This window comes from Hibiscus syriacus, unplaced genomic scaffold (assembly GCF_006381635.1).
Source record: "Hibiscus syriacus cultivar Baekdansim isolate YM2019G1 unplaced genomic scaffold, ASM638163v2 tig00110889_pilon, whole genome shotgun sequence".
Lineage (NCBI taxonomy): Eukaryota > Viridiplantae > Streptophyta > Magnoliopsida > Malvales > Malvaceae > Hibiscus > Hibiscus syriacus.
This window is the reverse complement of record NW_024062899.1, coordinates 984,332-998,322: the sequence shown is the minus strand read 5'-3', so window position 1 is coordinate 998,322 and position 13,991 is coordinate 984,332. Positions and strand designations below refer to the sequence as shown.

Here is a 13,991-nt window from a genome sequence, read left to right as displayed (position 1 = left end):
TACTATAATATGATTTACTTGATTACATTATTTATTAAAAGGATTGAATTAGATAATTTTAAAAGTTCAAAATTTCACTGGATTTTCAACCTTAGAATGTATGTAAAGCTATGTGACATTTTGACTCGTATTCGGGTACGTATACGGGTTAAGGGTGTTACATAAAAACTCAAACGACATATATTTAAAAAATACAATACTAAAATTATATTTTATTATTTTTAAGTTATTTAAATTATTTAATTATATTGTAATTTAATTTTTCTTCTATCCATAGTTGGTTTCAAGTTCATTTTGACGAATATGAAAACACATATTCCTCACCCACATTAGAAATATTACTCCAAATTCTATTTTGACAATTAAGTTTCTTATTTTATACTTCAATCCCTTAATTTGTATTTTATTCAATTTAGTCATCCGACTACAACTCCTTACAAATTCTTATCTATATCCCATCAAATACTCTATCCTAAAATTCTTTAAAAATTTACATTACAAATATATTATATACTTTTAGATGATATTTGATTTATTAAATAACATTATAAATATTACATACACATGCAAAAAGAGTATGAAAAATATGTTTATTGTATATGGTTAGAGAACACTGTTCAATTTGAAGCCAATAGGTGTCATAATATTAAATAATTACCAATTACATTTAATGAAAATCGAACATATATGTTTGATTTGAGTCAAATCAAATTTAATAAACTTGATTCAACTTGAAAATGATTTGAATAATAAATTAATACTCATCAATTTAATTAACTAGAACTTTTTCTAAATAATTTAACTTGACTCAATCGAATACTCATCCCTAATATTAAAAATTCAATACCCAGCTTTTTCAATTTTTTAAAAATAATAATAAAACAACAGTCATCAATTCAATTAACTAAAACTTTTTTTCCAATTCAATTTTTATCGAATACTCATCCTAATATTATACAAAATATGATAGGCCATCAATTCAATTGCAGTGGGATTTTGTAATGAAACAAAATCTGCCTTCAATCATCGGCCATGTTTTCTTAAGCAAGCTTGGTAGGCCAATTTCAGACTGGGATCTCTTAATATTTGTTATTCTTAAAATACATACGTGTTATACATACGTGTGACGAATTGAAGATTGCTGGCTTATTTGCAGCAAGCAAGCAGCATAGCAGATATGATGAGTTTTGGGTGTGAATGAATAAGATTATATATGTGTTTGTTTGTTTATTTATTTTTTAAAATATTTATATTCAATTCTTTAGTTTGTTTTTTAAGGTGCTTATACCCAAGTGATTTAGTGATTCATTTAATGTTTGTTTTATTCGAGGTTGGTCCTAACTATTATTTAGCTCGGGGTGAAATTAGAAAAATGGATCCTAATTCAAAACAAAATTTAAGAAGTATGTGATATAAATTTTCTATTAGATTTTTTTATTAAATTAAATAAACAGTAATGCATTACATATTAAAAAAATAAAAAATGTCAAAAATATATTTAAGCATACAAATATATTTATGTGGATATGTGTGCGTCATCAATGATTAATAAAGATTGTGAACATCATGAACCGAGTGACCTCGATAAAAAAAAGAACTATTGTTATTCATTGAGATCCGGGTTCGAGCACCAAGAATGCCAAGGTGTGACGTTCAACGTTAAACAGTCAATGTCAAATGCTTAAGAATTATCTTTGAAAAACACTTTCTGTACTTCCCGTATTAATAAAAGAAGAAACAAATTCTGAACCGATACAAAATAGAACCCTTACTTCTCACTGTTTTAAACTCTAAAGTTTGAGCATAGTTCACACCAACGCATTTTTAAATAAATATAAAACACAAAAAAGAAAAAAAATGTTGGTAAACAAGCTTAACAAATTTTAAACGACGTTAACATAAACGAAACCAACACATATGTTCGTGTTCGTTCATTTATTAAAAAATATAAAAGTTTTATTCATGTTTTTATTAATTTAATAAGGAGCATAAATAACGTCATAACAACATTTTATTTATCGTTTTGTTAATTTACACCTTGATAAGCCCCAACGTTCGGTTCATCCTGAAATCGAATGGAACAATACCAATGCCTGCTTGTGTAGAGTCTTCAATAATCTGGTAGGGGCATGTGGACTTAAAATTCCTTCATCGATGATCGGACACCTGGCCCTTCCGCATACCTACTGTTCCAGAAGAAAGGCACCGCATGTTGGGCGGCATTAGCTTCTACCAACTTGCTATGGACCCCCCCGCTTTCACTTACCTATATTAATGCACAATATGAACATTATTCACGATTAAACAAAGAAAGTAGTTACTGTTATGAGGAAATAAAGATACGGACATAAAGATTATTATTAAATACTCGTGGCATAATATTAAAATTAATCTTTTATCAAAATATACGCTTATTGTGTATTTTTTTAAAATATTTTAATTCAATGTTTTAATTTTTGATTAATCTTTTATCAAAATTACGCTTTATTGTGTATTTTTTTAAAATATTTTAATTCAATGTTTTAATTTTTGATTAAAATTATGAAAACAGTTAATGCAGGTTGTTTATGTGTCATTTTCACATGTGTTACGAGTCATTATATCATCTTAAGTGACACGAGATATGTCAACTCATCATCTTAGATGATGTGATATATATCAATAATTTAACACACGTTAAATTGTTACGTCAATAATATTGAGGGCTAAAGTACTAAATTTTAACATTATTCGTATTCTTTTGAGATGAAAATGAAATTAGTGGACGACAGAAAAAGCGGTCCACATCTAACTGGTGCATGCACATAGACATAAAGAAAGAAGCTTGTGGTCACCCGGGCCAATATTTTGGACTCGAATGTTAACGTGGTGATAGCCCCAGTTCAGTGTCATAAATGCCACACCCCACATGCAACCGTCCATGAATATGATACCAAACAAGCATGAGAAACTCGGATATCAAACACTGAGAACAAATTAGTACCTACCTATCTTCCACTTGGAGAGGTGTTATTGGTTGTTGTTGTTAGTCTGGAATATGATACCAAAAGCATGAGAAACTCGGATATCAAACACTGAGAACAAATTAGTACCTACCTATCTTCCACTTGGTAGGTGTTATTGGTTGTTGTTGTTAGTCTGATACTACTAGTGGGAGCTAATGCCATTGGACTTTGCGTTGTAGTTTGGGGGCCATATCCAAATATATTCATCTGCTGCAAACACAATGATGGTAAGCTTACGACGACGAAATAATGAATGCAATGCCTCCGGACACATACCTGAGAGGCATTATGCTATGATGGAAGCCGAGAAAAAGCGCATATTGGTCGGACAGCGTCGGATTCTGCACTTGGTGTTGGTAATTAATCGGATTCAACTGTTGAGTTTGTCCCGTTGCAGTTTGCAGAGGACTGTGAATAGAAGGTATTGCTGTGGACCTATTCCCCTTCCCATGCGGGACATATAATGTGCTTCCTGGAAACATCATTGGGGCATCCCATTTCCCATCCACATTAACTGAACACCACAGATTTCATGACAAAAAGGATATGGTAAAAATACCGACGCGGATTTAAATTTTAGTCGTGGTCGTAGACCTAATGGATGTTTCATACCTGAAGCTGTAACTGAGTGACTTCAGATATTCATTGCCTCATCTAGCATAGATGCCTTGTCTGTCTGCAGCAAAAACACTAATTCAGTTCGGTCGAAATCTCGTATTCTTTTATGTACGATTATAGACCATAGTCTAAAATCTGTAAACGACCTTGTTGCAATTAGGAGCTCTTTCATGCTCGCATCTCTCGTTGATCCGATCCCTCCGTCTCTGCAACAACATTATAAGCAACTCTATGAGAAAACTACATTCATGCATACATACAAGTAAAATTCTTTGTAACTATAACTTATGAAATCCGTATTACTAGAGTACGCCATATTCCCACCCTCTCGGATAATGAACTTCAGCTGCTCGACTCCTGCGAGAAAGACCAGATCGTTGGGGTGGCTTATTTGCGGCAGCAGATTGATGTTCAGCGGCCTGAATAAGGTGAAAACAATTTATGTTCATACCTGAAATCACAGTTCACTTTAAAGGGGGGAAATGTTAAGGACAGTGAAAGCGAGTTTCACCTCACTTTGACACTCATAATCCTCCCCATCTATGCTCTTCCTTTTATGGCTACTCGTGAATCCGGACCCGCCCAAAGAAGTAAAGGTGGGTTCAACGGTCTCGATCTTTTCTTTCTCGCTTTGGAGAGCCGCTTTTCGAGCATCGTCTTTGGATGTCTCGACGGAAAAACCGGTTGCCGTAGTTCCGAAACCGTTTGCTTGATCCTCGGCTAAAATCGATATCGTTTAGAACTTGATTGCTGCCACAATAGCTTGATCCAACCGTCCAGCCGAGCACTCCTTACCTTCTCTTCGCATCGAATCACCACCTTTACTTTTGCTTAAACCTTGTAAATCTTCTTGTCTTGCGCGGAATCGAACTGAAATTTGGGAGGCGGCATCGGAATCCCACGAAACTCCGGCACAGTCGAAGAAGAAAGGTTAAGTTGGTTTGGGTTTGAAGTGGTTTGATGGTGATCCGTTGTCTGATGGGGTTATTAATGTTATCAGCTTCCACTGGATCAGATAAAGGGAGTTCAGAGAAAAAGTCGGAACAAAACTCTTTCTCAAAGGAATCTTCAATAGGGCATTGGATCCATGAAAGTGTTTCATAATCATGAATCAGATTACTTGAATTCCTGTATGATAAGCTACCCTCTCTCAACGTTGGTTCATCATTTTTTTTGAACTTGTTTCTTTGAGTTTGGCTGTTCAAACTACCTGACCATTTTCCCATAATAACTCAACCATTTCATTGTCTTGGCTGCAAAATTTGGTGTGCAAAAAGAGAGAATGATTTCAAGAGAGAGCAGAAGATTGAAAATCAAAGCAAAGAAAGAGTTCTGATAGCAAATGGTGCAGACCCCATGAATTTTCTGTGGTTGGAGATAGGGAGATCAGACTCAAATTCCAATCAGGAGCTGAGTGATTCATGGTGCAAGCCAATAGGAAAACACCCAGACTTTTTTTAAATTAACGGGAAGATGAAACCCTGCTGACAACAAATAATTATTAGTTAATGGATAAAAGAAGAAGAAAATCAATCGACTGTTCACTGAAGTGATATACTTTGTATACTATAAGGAAACATTCCATTCCATGTCTAAAAAATACAGAGGAATGAAGCTTAACTGAAACTGTAATTAAGATTCTATTTGGAAATGTTTCTTCTTACCGAATAAGTTATGGTTTTTATTATAAAAGAAGAAAAGAAGAAATCTTTGTATAAAAAATTAGAAACCCATTACGAAAACTCGAAGAGAAGCTTTCTTCCATTCTCTTGCTCTGTTTCTTTTGAGTTGAACTTGAAGAGAAGCTAAGAGAGCAAGGAACCTCGAAAGGGAAAATAGTAAGTACTAACCTGGAAAAGAGAGCAGTGGTTGCAGAGAGAAGCGAAGCTGTTTGTTTGTGTGGGGAATTTGAGAGAAGAAATAGACAGCGAGTGAGCGGAAGGTGAAAACAAATTCGGGTGTGTAACATCATGTGCAATTTATCATTTATTTTCGTAATTAATTTCCATGTGGGATGAGTTCGAATCTGGAAAATTATTTATTAATAATATTTCTTATTTTAATTAAAAAAATTAATTAAAATAATAAATGTGTCGGTTAATATTATTAATTAAATTAATATTAAGAAAATTGATAGAATGTATAAATAATAAGTGTTATATACATAATATATCAATTTGATTAATGATTGATTTATTACTTTAAAAGTGATTTAAAAAGTATTCTAAAAAAATAATTTTATAATAGTGTTTTAAAAAATATAATTTAAAATTTAGCTAGTTGTTTAAAATTTAGCTAGTTGAGATTGCGTTAAAATTAGAAAGATAAAATGTTCATTTTAAAAATTATATTGTAAATTAAAAATATAGTATTTAAATTATCTACACTTATTAATACTATGATACTTGAAATATATCAACTTAAAGTCTTAAACTATAATAAAAATATTTTAAATATTTTAAATCTATCAATTTACATATAACAATTAATTTAAACATTAGTAAAAATAACTAAAAATAATTACACATGTATGTTTATTAATTCAAAAGCCAATTAAAATTAAATAATTGAGAATAAAAATATAATTTCACTAAAAATATGATTTTTCACAGCAAAGAGCATAAATTTGAACTTTTGAGATCAGGTTTAAAATCTATTTTTTAACCATGATTTTAAGTATGAGTGTACAAAACTATAAATTTATAAATAGTTATATTATGCTAAATGATCTTTTTGGTCATTAAAGTTAATAAACATTAAACTTTGAATTTTGTTAAAAATTATGCACATATATTATTGTTAAAGGATTAATGCGACACACTAAATTATAAAAAAAATATCTCATTTTCTCCCTCAATGTGACTAAATTTTATTTTTATGTTTATTACATTTTAAGTAATCATTCCAAAATTAATAAAATCATTTTAAAATATATGAATTTTAATTTTTTTTGAAAATTATAAATAATTTTTAAAATTATTTCAAATTATTAAATAAAAATTAAATTTTCTGATAAATGAAATTTTTAGATCTTGAAAATTTAAATTATAAATTTTACATATATAATTAAAAATAAATAAATTTACTATAAAAATTTTATGAATTAAAAAATTCAAAAATTATAATTTTTAAGAAATACTTTTTATAATTTTAGAAATGAATTGTGAATTTATATATATATATATAATCTTTTTTTTTCAGAATTATTACTTACAAATATTAAATAATACCTAGATAAAATTTTAGATACAATTGACGGATCAATGAGATACTTTTCTTTGTTAATTTAATATGTCACATTACCCTTTTAATGATAGTTAAAGATATTGTATCCAATTTGTAATAAAATTTAATGTATATTATGTAACTTTTAAAAGCTCGATGTTCAAAAAGATTATTTTAACGTGATTTAATGAGCATTTTAAAATTTGTACCTTATAAAATTAGTGGTTTATTTCAATGTACGATATGCATTCTAAAATTTTTTGGATTTTAAATCAATTTTTAGGTGTTTAGTATTGCTTATTAGGTCAACTCTTCTTTAAATCTTAACAAAAAAAATATTAATACTATTTAAAAAGTTAAGTAATTTACAAAATTAAAAAATTGAAAGTTAAATATTATTACAACAATAACGGGTGCACATTCCTAAAATAGTAAAATATATTTATATTATGTTTAGTATCGTTCAAACGATCACATAGATTTTTTAATTAAGTTAAAGTAATTATAAAGTAATATATTCTAAACACTATTAACCATTTAATAATTAACGTTTAATCACCCTTACATTCGTCTTTACTCGTGACCACCACATGAATTTTAATTATAAAAAATCTCAAATGTTCAAAACTTTTTATCTTAAATTTGACTTTAACATTGGTTGTAGAATAAGATGTACCATCGTGTTGTAAGAATCATAAATCTTAGAATGATGCCTTCCGATCACATATCCAACTTACCTACTTTATATGAATGGCAAACCATCAAGAATATCACCTAAAAATTAATGTTGAGTTCCATTATTAAATTTCATTCATTTGCAAATTTTGTTACATATAACCTTAATCCTGAGTAATAGGCATGCAAACGAATTGAACACGAACGAGGGTGTATCATGTCCGTTTAACTTTAGTTGAAAAATGAACGAACACGAATGACTAACGAACGAAATTCTTTGTTCGTGTTCATTAAGGAATGTAGTTTGTTTGTCTTCATTCATTAAAATGATAATGGATACAAACGAGCAAACATAAAACTAACCGGGTTTATTTTTTAGAAGAGTTTTTCTTCCCAAATATTTTAGGGTTTATATTTTCTTTAATCGATTTGCATATTTTTATTTGGGTTTAAAATTAATTAGATTTTAAAATATTAATGAGTTTAAGGTTAAATTTATAAGGTCTTTATATTTTAAAAGGGTTTGGAGATTGGTCTGAATATAAATAAATGAACGAACATAACGATTACCGAAAATTCACAAACATAAATGAACAAACGGACCCTCTGTTGTGTTCGTTCATTTAATTAAGCGAACATAAAATCTTGTTCATATCATTCGTTTAATAAATAAACGAACTTCCCGTCGAACAGTTCGATGAACGCTTGGTTCATTTACAAACATATTGAGTATATATATATGCCAATTCTGATATTTTAGTGGTCTGGCGAGAATATAGAAATTAGGTATCTAATAATGAGTATTGAAAAAATTAAACAGTAAAAACAAGTATAAATAACTAAATTTACTTATAAATTATTTCGTTTATTATGTTTAATAAACTATATAATAAATATATCAAATTTTAAACAGAAAACATCAAGGAATTTTATTAAACACACAATACGCACTCAAAATAAGCATGGCTCTATTCTAGAGGACTAAATTCGATTTCAACCTTCTTCACCTTATAAAAAATAAAAGAATAATTAAGTGGAAAGTGAAAAATAATTTAAAATGTCACATCTGCATCATCGTTAATTTTTTAACGGTAGATAAAATGAAACAAAATGTAATGTTAAGTATTATTTAAAAAAAGAAATATAATTGAATGACCAAAATAAAATGAAAAAATAGATGAGTAATTAAATAAATAATTTATATATTTTTTAATTATACGTGAAGTATTTTACATAAATGACAGTATCCTTTTGTAATGATATGTAATTGGAAGTTTTATTATTAAGCTATGATGATTACAAAGTAGTATATGATTTAAATACACTTTCAACTATTTGACAATGATGCTCAATCACCCTACTGCAATCGCTAGTGCTCGAATCCATGACCTCTAGGACAACAACAAATTCTTAACTACTGAGATAGTTAATTCTACTTATATAATTGGAAGTTGAATATTGTACTTCTAATCTATTACAGGAATAGTTGTTGGTTCCGTCCATAATCCATAATTTATCTTTTATGTAATTATTCATGCAAATATAAAGAATATACTGTACATGCATAGTACGGACATTTATTAATTATGGTAAAATGCATGTTTTAAGAGGAAGGCGTCTAGTAGACTTAATTCTTGGTATATAGTAATAATAGGAAACCGGACATTTTCTTGTGTCAAATCAGGATCCATGAGTTGGATATGTCGTCTACTTTATGTTATATTCTTCTTGCTTTTTTATAACGACCATGGAATCTATCCACTTCCAATATATGATTCACAGCTTGCATGTGGATAATCTAAATAAAATCCAGGAAAATCTGGAAAATGTTTTTCTCTTTCTCCTGGTACGTGATACATGTGAATAGGGTTCACTGTTATATTTCACCTAAACCAACAAATATAATTGGACCATATGGACTTGCATTGCTCTTAATTTACAGATTCTCAACAGGGGAACTCGGAACAGGACCTATCTTTGAAGCCAACGAACGTAGCTCGTCAACTTCGTCGTTGCTTAATCTCCACCCAAGGGCACCGGAAAATTCTTCAGCTTGTTCAGCAGTTTTGGCTCCCGGTATTGGTACGACATTCTCCTGGGCTATTAACCAGTTGAGCACAACCTATAGCAAAAAATCGAAGGCTAGTCAAATTAGCATGAATAAAACAAAGTCGAACTTTTGTCCTAAAAAGGGCTCGCCATTGGGTCCTATAAGTTTTAGTCCCTCTTGATGAGCTTGATTGATTTTTGTCGAACGCTTGTGACTCGAAAAACTCAGTTGTAACAGAGACTTCAAGTCATCCGTGTGTGTTAGTGCATCATTGTACATGCCTTTTAGTGGAGAAATGGATCATAGAAGTCGAACACGGTCTGTAGAAAACTTTTGTGTTAATTTCTAGACCAACTGTGGCCAAAAAAACAAGAACATAAATGCAATCCAAGCTTAATGCCTACAGGTTTCAGATAGTCAATGCATCAATAGTTAGTCGCTAATGCCGAAGTCTCTGTGCTAAAACTATTAATCGCCCGTATACTTGAAACAGAGAACTATGGACAACTGTAGGCAGATAGAACGAACCTGTGTAGGAGTTTTACCGTAGTTCTCTCCTATTTCATTAATTCCGTTAAGGAGCGGTTGAAGCTGCACATTTATAAAGTCATAAGCAATAAACAGTGAAATTAACAATGGGACATTAATCACTCTTGAAGCTTACTTTAGTTAAAAACTCTGAAGTATAAATCCTAGCTCGAGGTCCAGTGGGTGGATTTTCTGGGTATATTTTCCCGTAAGGGCACCTGCTAAGAAAGAAAATTATACAGCACACTACGCATCTTGTAGATATATGCCACGCTCAAGTTTATGCACCACATTGTACATAAATTCCCAGCAATGTTCTTACATCGATCGATCTCTTGATAAACAACGAAAGGCTCACACACGAATAAATGTAAAGAGCCAATGAAACAAAGGAATATGGATATTACCTTGAGCGATAGGAGAATATGCAATCAAAGTGATTCCAAGTTCATCACATGCAGCCTTTACACCCATTTTGCTCTGGTGCCCTGTATATGAGACTGTATTGCACTTGGTTTGAAGCTAGAGGAATTCCTCTCTTCTTAAGCCTTTCATAAGCCTCACGAAGTCGTCTCTGAAGTAGGAAATTTTTACAAATAAGAAGAAGCCATAAGGTTAGAAACTATGTTACTATGACTCTTTAAGTATTCACGTATGATACATTTTCGAACATGAAAACAGTCCTCCAAATATCATAACTCCTAAAAAGAAAACTGGCCATATCTGTCTAGACACATACCGATATCTGACACTTATCCCGAGTCTGAATAACACGGATTAGAATGAAAACTTTCATATTAGAAGTAAATGGTTTCAGAATATGAACTATACATATATAGAGGATTTGTATTTAAACTCAATAGTGCAAATTAGTAATTGACAGCAAAAATATTTACCACTGTAGTTTGAGACACCAACAGCCTTCACTAGGCCCTGCTCAACAGCATCGCCGAGACCATCAAGGTACCCTGAAAAATATTTTTTTCAATGACTCAGCTTCTTTTCGAAATCGTGGGGCTGCATAAAATCCAATTGTCCTTGGTACATAAAGTTAATTCTTTGATAAAATGTAGCTTTGCAAACAACCTTCATTTCCCCATACTCCAGGCCTGAAATTTAATAGAAATGATTGTGAGGAATTACTTTTCATAATACAATTGATAAATCCTGTAAAGCACTCTTAGCACATACCAATGGAGTTGATAAAGGTCGACTGATGAAAGCCCAAGTCGACAAAGGGAGTCCTTGAGTGCATTGAGGACACTCTGACGACCGAACCTCCACGGAAGAGCAGCAAACTTCGTTGCAACGGCAACTTGCACACCAGGATTTTTTCTTTCCCTTTCCTTTATGAATCTTCAACAACAATGTAGTATTTTAGAAGTTTAAGTAGGCAGATAATAAATTAGAGCAAGATAGTTCTGCATTTGTCCTTCAGTGAGAACTTCAAAGTAGTCTTCAAATAAATTCGAGAAATGTACCTTCCCAACAAAGTTTCAGAATTTATGGCACCCAAGAACTGCAGCAAGAATGAAACCACAGATGGTATTCTTTCCAATAGAGAAAATAAAGTATAAAACCGATAGACGATCATATTTGTTTTTACCGTAGTGCCATAAACTTCTGCTGTATCGAAAAAGGTTATACCACGATCAACACTAGCATCAAAAGCGGCCTTAGCCGCCTTCAATTTTCTATCTGCTTCCACAGCATAGTACAAATCAATCAGATGTAGGAGATCCAGAAGAAAAATACATTCGGATAGACTCACAAATTTTAGAAACAGATAAGTTTTAAGTTTTGTACAGAACATTCTTCACACAGTATTTTGTACTACAGCACAAGCATAGATCGAAACTAACATCAAATCTTGTAACTGGAAAGAATACCGTAATCTAAACCATGAAACCAGAAAGAACACTGAACACAAAGGAACTTCTAATCTTGAAGGCAGAACAAATGACTAAACTTTCAATGGAAAAAAGAAGGGAAATTTTAGTAATCAAACAAAACAGTACCCTTTTTTCCTTGGTCCAGAAGACTCCATATAATTTAATTTCTTAGACATAAAATGGAAAAAAAATGACAAATTCCAAGTAATTTCATTTATGCGCTGCTGGCTTCAAATTCGAACCCATCTTCTAATTCCTTTCATATTTCATTTTTTACATTCTTCTAAAAAGGTAAACCCTCAGCTTTGCTACACCATTTCGTTCTATGAGATTGAATGAAGAAGATTACCATCCCATCCAGAGCTGTTCCAGTAGGTGGTGTCGCCCCATGACCAAGCTCCAATCCCAAGCCTTGTCACTCTCAGCTCCGACCCTCCTATCTTCACCTTCTCTTCTTCTGTTCTGAGAGCAGCAAAATCCTCCGAAGCAACCCCTTTTATTCTCTTCACTTTCTTGTAACTGACAACTGAGAAACATGCACTGCTCACATTCACTGCCATCGATTGTTCCCTCTGGATATTCAAAGCCAAAATATATTTTGCTTTATCTTTCCTTAGCCACACACAAAAATGAAACGTAAGTCAGTGATGTAGCTTATATTTAGACTTTTTTTATATACCAAAAATACCTTTAAATAACTATGGGTAACCTACATTGATAGTCCCTTATATTTTTATTCTGTTCGATTTTGGTCGCTGGTTCAAAATAAGTTTACTTCTGACCCCTTATATTATCGATTTAATATTTTGGTCCCTTGACCATTTAAGTCACCCCGACAAAAGAAGTCTACCATGAGATTTTAAAAAAAGCAAAAAAAAAACCACATAAGTGACCGACTGTAATACACGTGGGCTTGGGAATGATGTTTGACGGTTATTTAACATGTGTATCCATAGCAGCAATACTCAAGTTATCCCTTTCGATTCTTTTAACAAAACCACTTTCAATGACTACTCTTATTATCCTGCTGCTTTGCTTCCTCCATATTTAGAATTATTTGTACTATTTCAAAGTTTGATGGTGAATTAAAGGACATAAGTTGCTGCTTTTTCTTCTGAACCTTCTGACGGTCATGATGGAGTGCCGCTATGTAAGTCCAACAAGGGGAAGTTGAGGACGGCCCTGGTGACAACTGTTTGTGTGGCAGCTGGTGACTTAGGTAGCTTTTGTTTTATTTTCTAAACGCTAAGTTAGACTTGTGTTATCGGATTAATGATTGAATGATGAAAATTAGACGAATCGATAACATAAAGTAAAATTAAACTTTTTTTAAACAAATGATTAAAATCGAATAGATAAGAAATACAAGGGACTATAGTGCGGTTTACCCAATAACTATTAATAATTTAGGACTCTTAATTGAGCTATATATTTATGGAAAGGGTAAATATACTATTTCTCACTGAACTTTAATCTCTCTCTATTATATACAATGTACTTTCAATTTTTATTTACTCACTAAACTTTCGAATTATTTTGTTTTGATCCTTATGAATTATTTATTATTATTTTCGTATGATATGATATTTTTAATTTTGTTAATATAAAAATAATTTAAAATATAAATAAACAGAAGATGGTCGTCTACTATTCGTCGGTGCTAGAAGGTACCGAAGTTTACCATCGTAGATGGTGCTCGTTCGGTCTCAAATTTTGCGAGTAGCTTTGCCTCAACACCCTGATTCTGAACCCGATCTCCATTTCGTCAAAATTTGCTCTCAAGTCCACGAATTGGAGATCAAAGTGAGAAAGTCAAAATATTTCAATTATGATTCATGAGTTTTGAGACATTTTCGGTGAAACAATAATCATATTCAGATTCAGGGGTCGAGGTGAACCAACTCATGAAATTTAAGATCAAATGGACACCATCTACAGTGGTCGACGGCGGTCGGCTATGACTTTCAACACTGACGAACAATGGACAACCACCTTTTG

The 13,991-nt window shown here is 31.7% G+C and overlaps 1 long non-coding RNA gene and 2 pseudogenes across 1 annotated transcript; all 3 read right to left on the bottom strand.

Annotated features, from left to right (window-relative positions):
• Positions 1-1,965: 1,965 nt before the first annotated feature.
• Positions 1,966-3,589, bottom strand: LOC120144416. The gene is made up of 3 exons (XR_005518034.1): positions 3,282-3,589; positions 3,097-3,215; positions 1,966-2,266 (listed from the first exon to the last, which is right to left on the bottom strand). It is a non-coding gene; the product is annotated as an uncharacterized LOC120144416 (long non-coding RNA).
• Positions 3,590-3,639: 50 nt separating this feature from the next.
• On the bottom strand, positions 3,640-5,536 carry LOC120144375 (annotated as a pseudogene).
• A 3,805-nt stretch (positions 5,537-9,341) lies between these two features.
• Positions 9,342-12,623, bottom strand: LOC120144384 (annotated as a pseudogene).
• Positions 12,624-13,991: the final 1,368 nt, after the last annotated feature.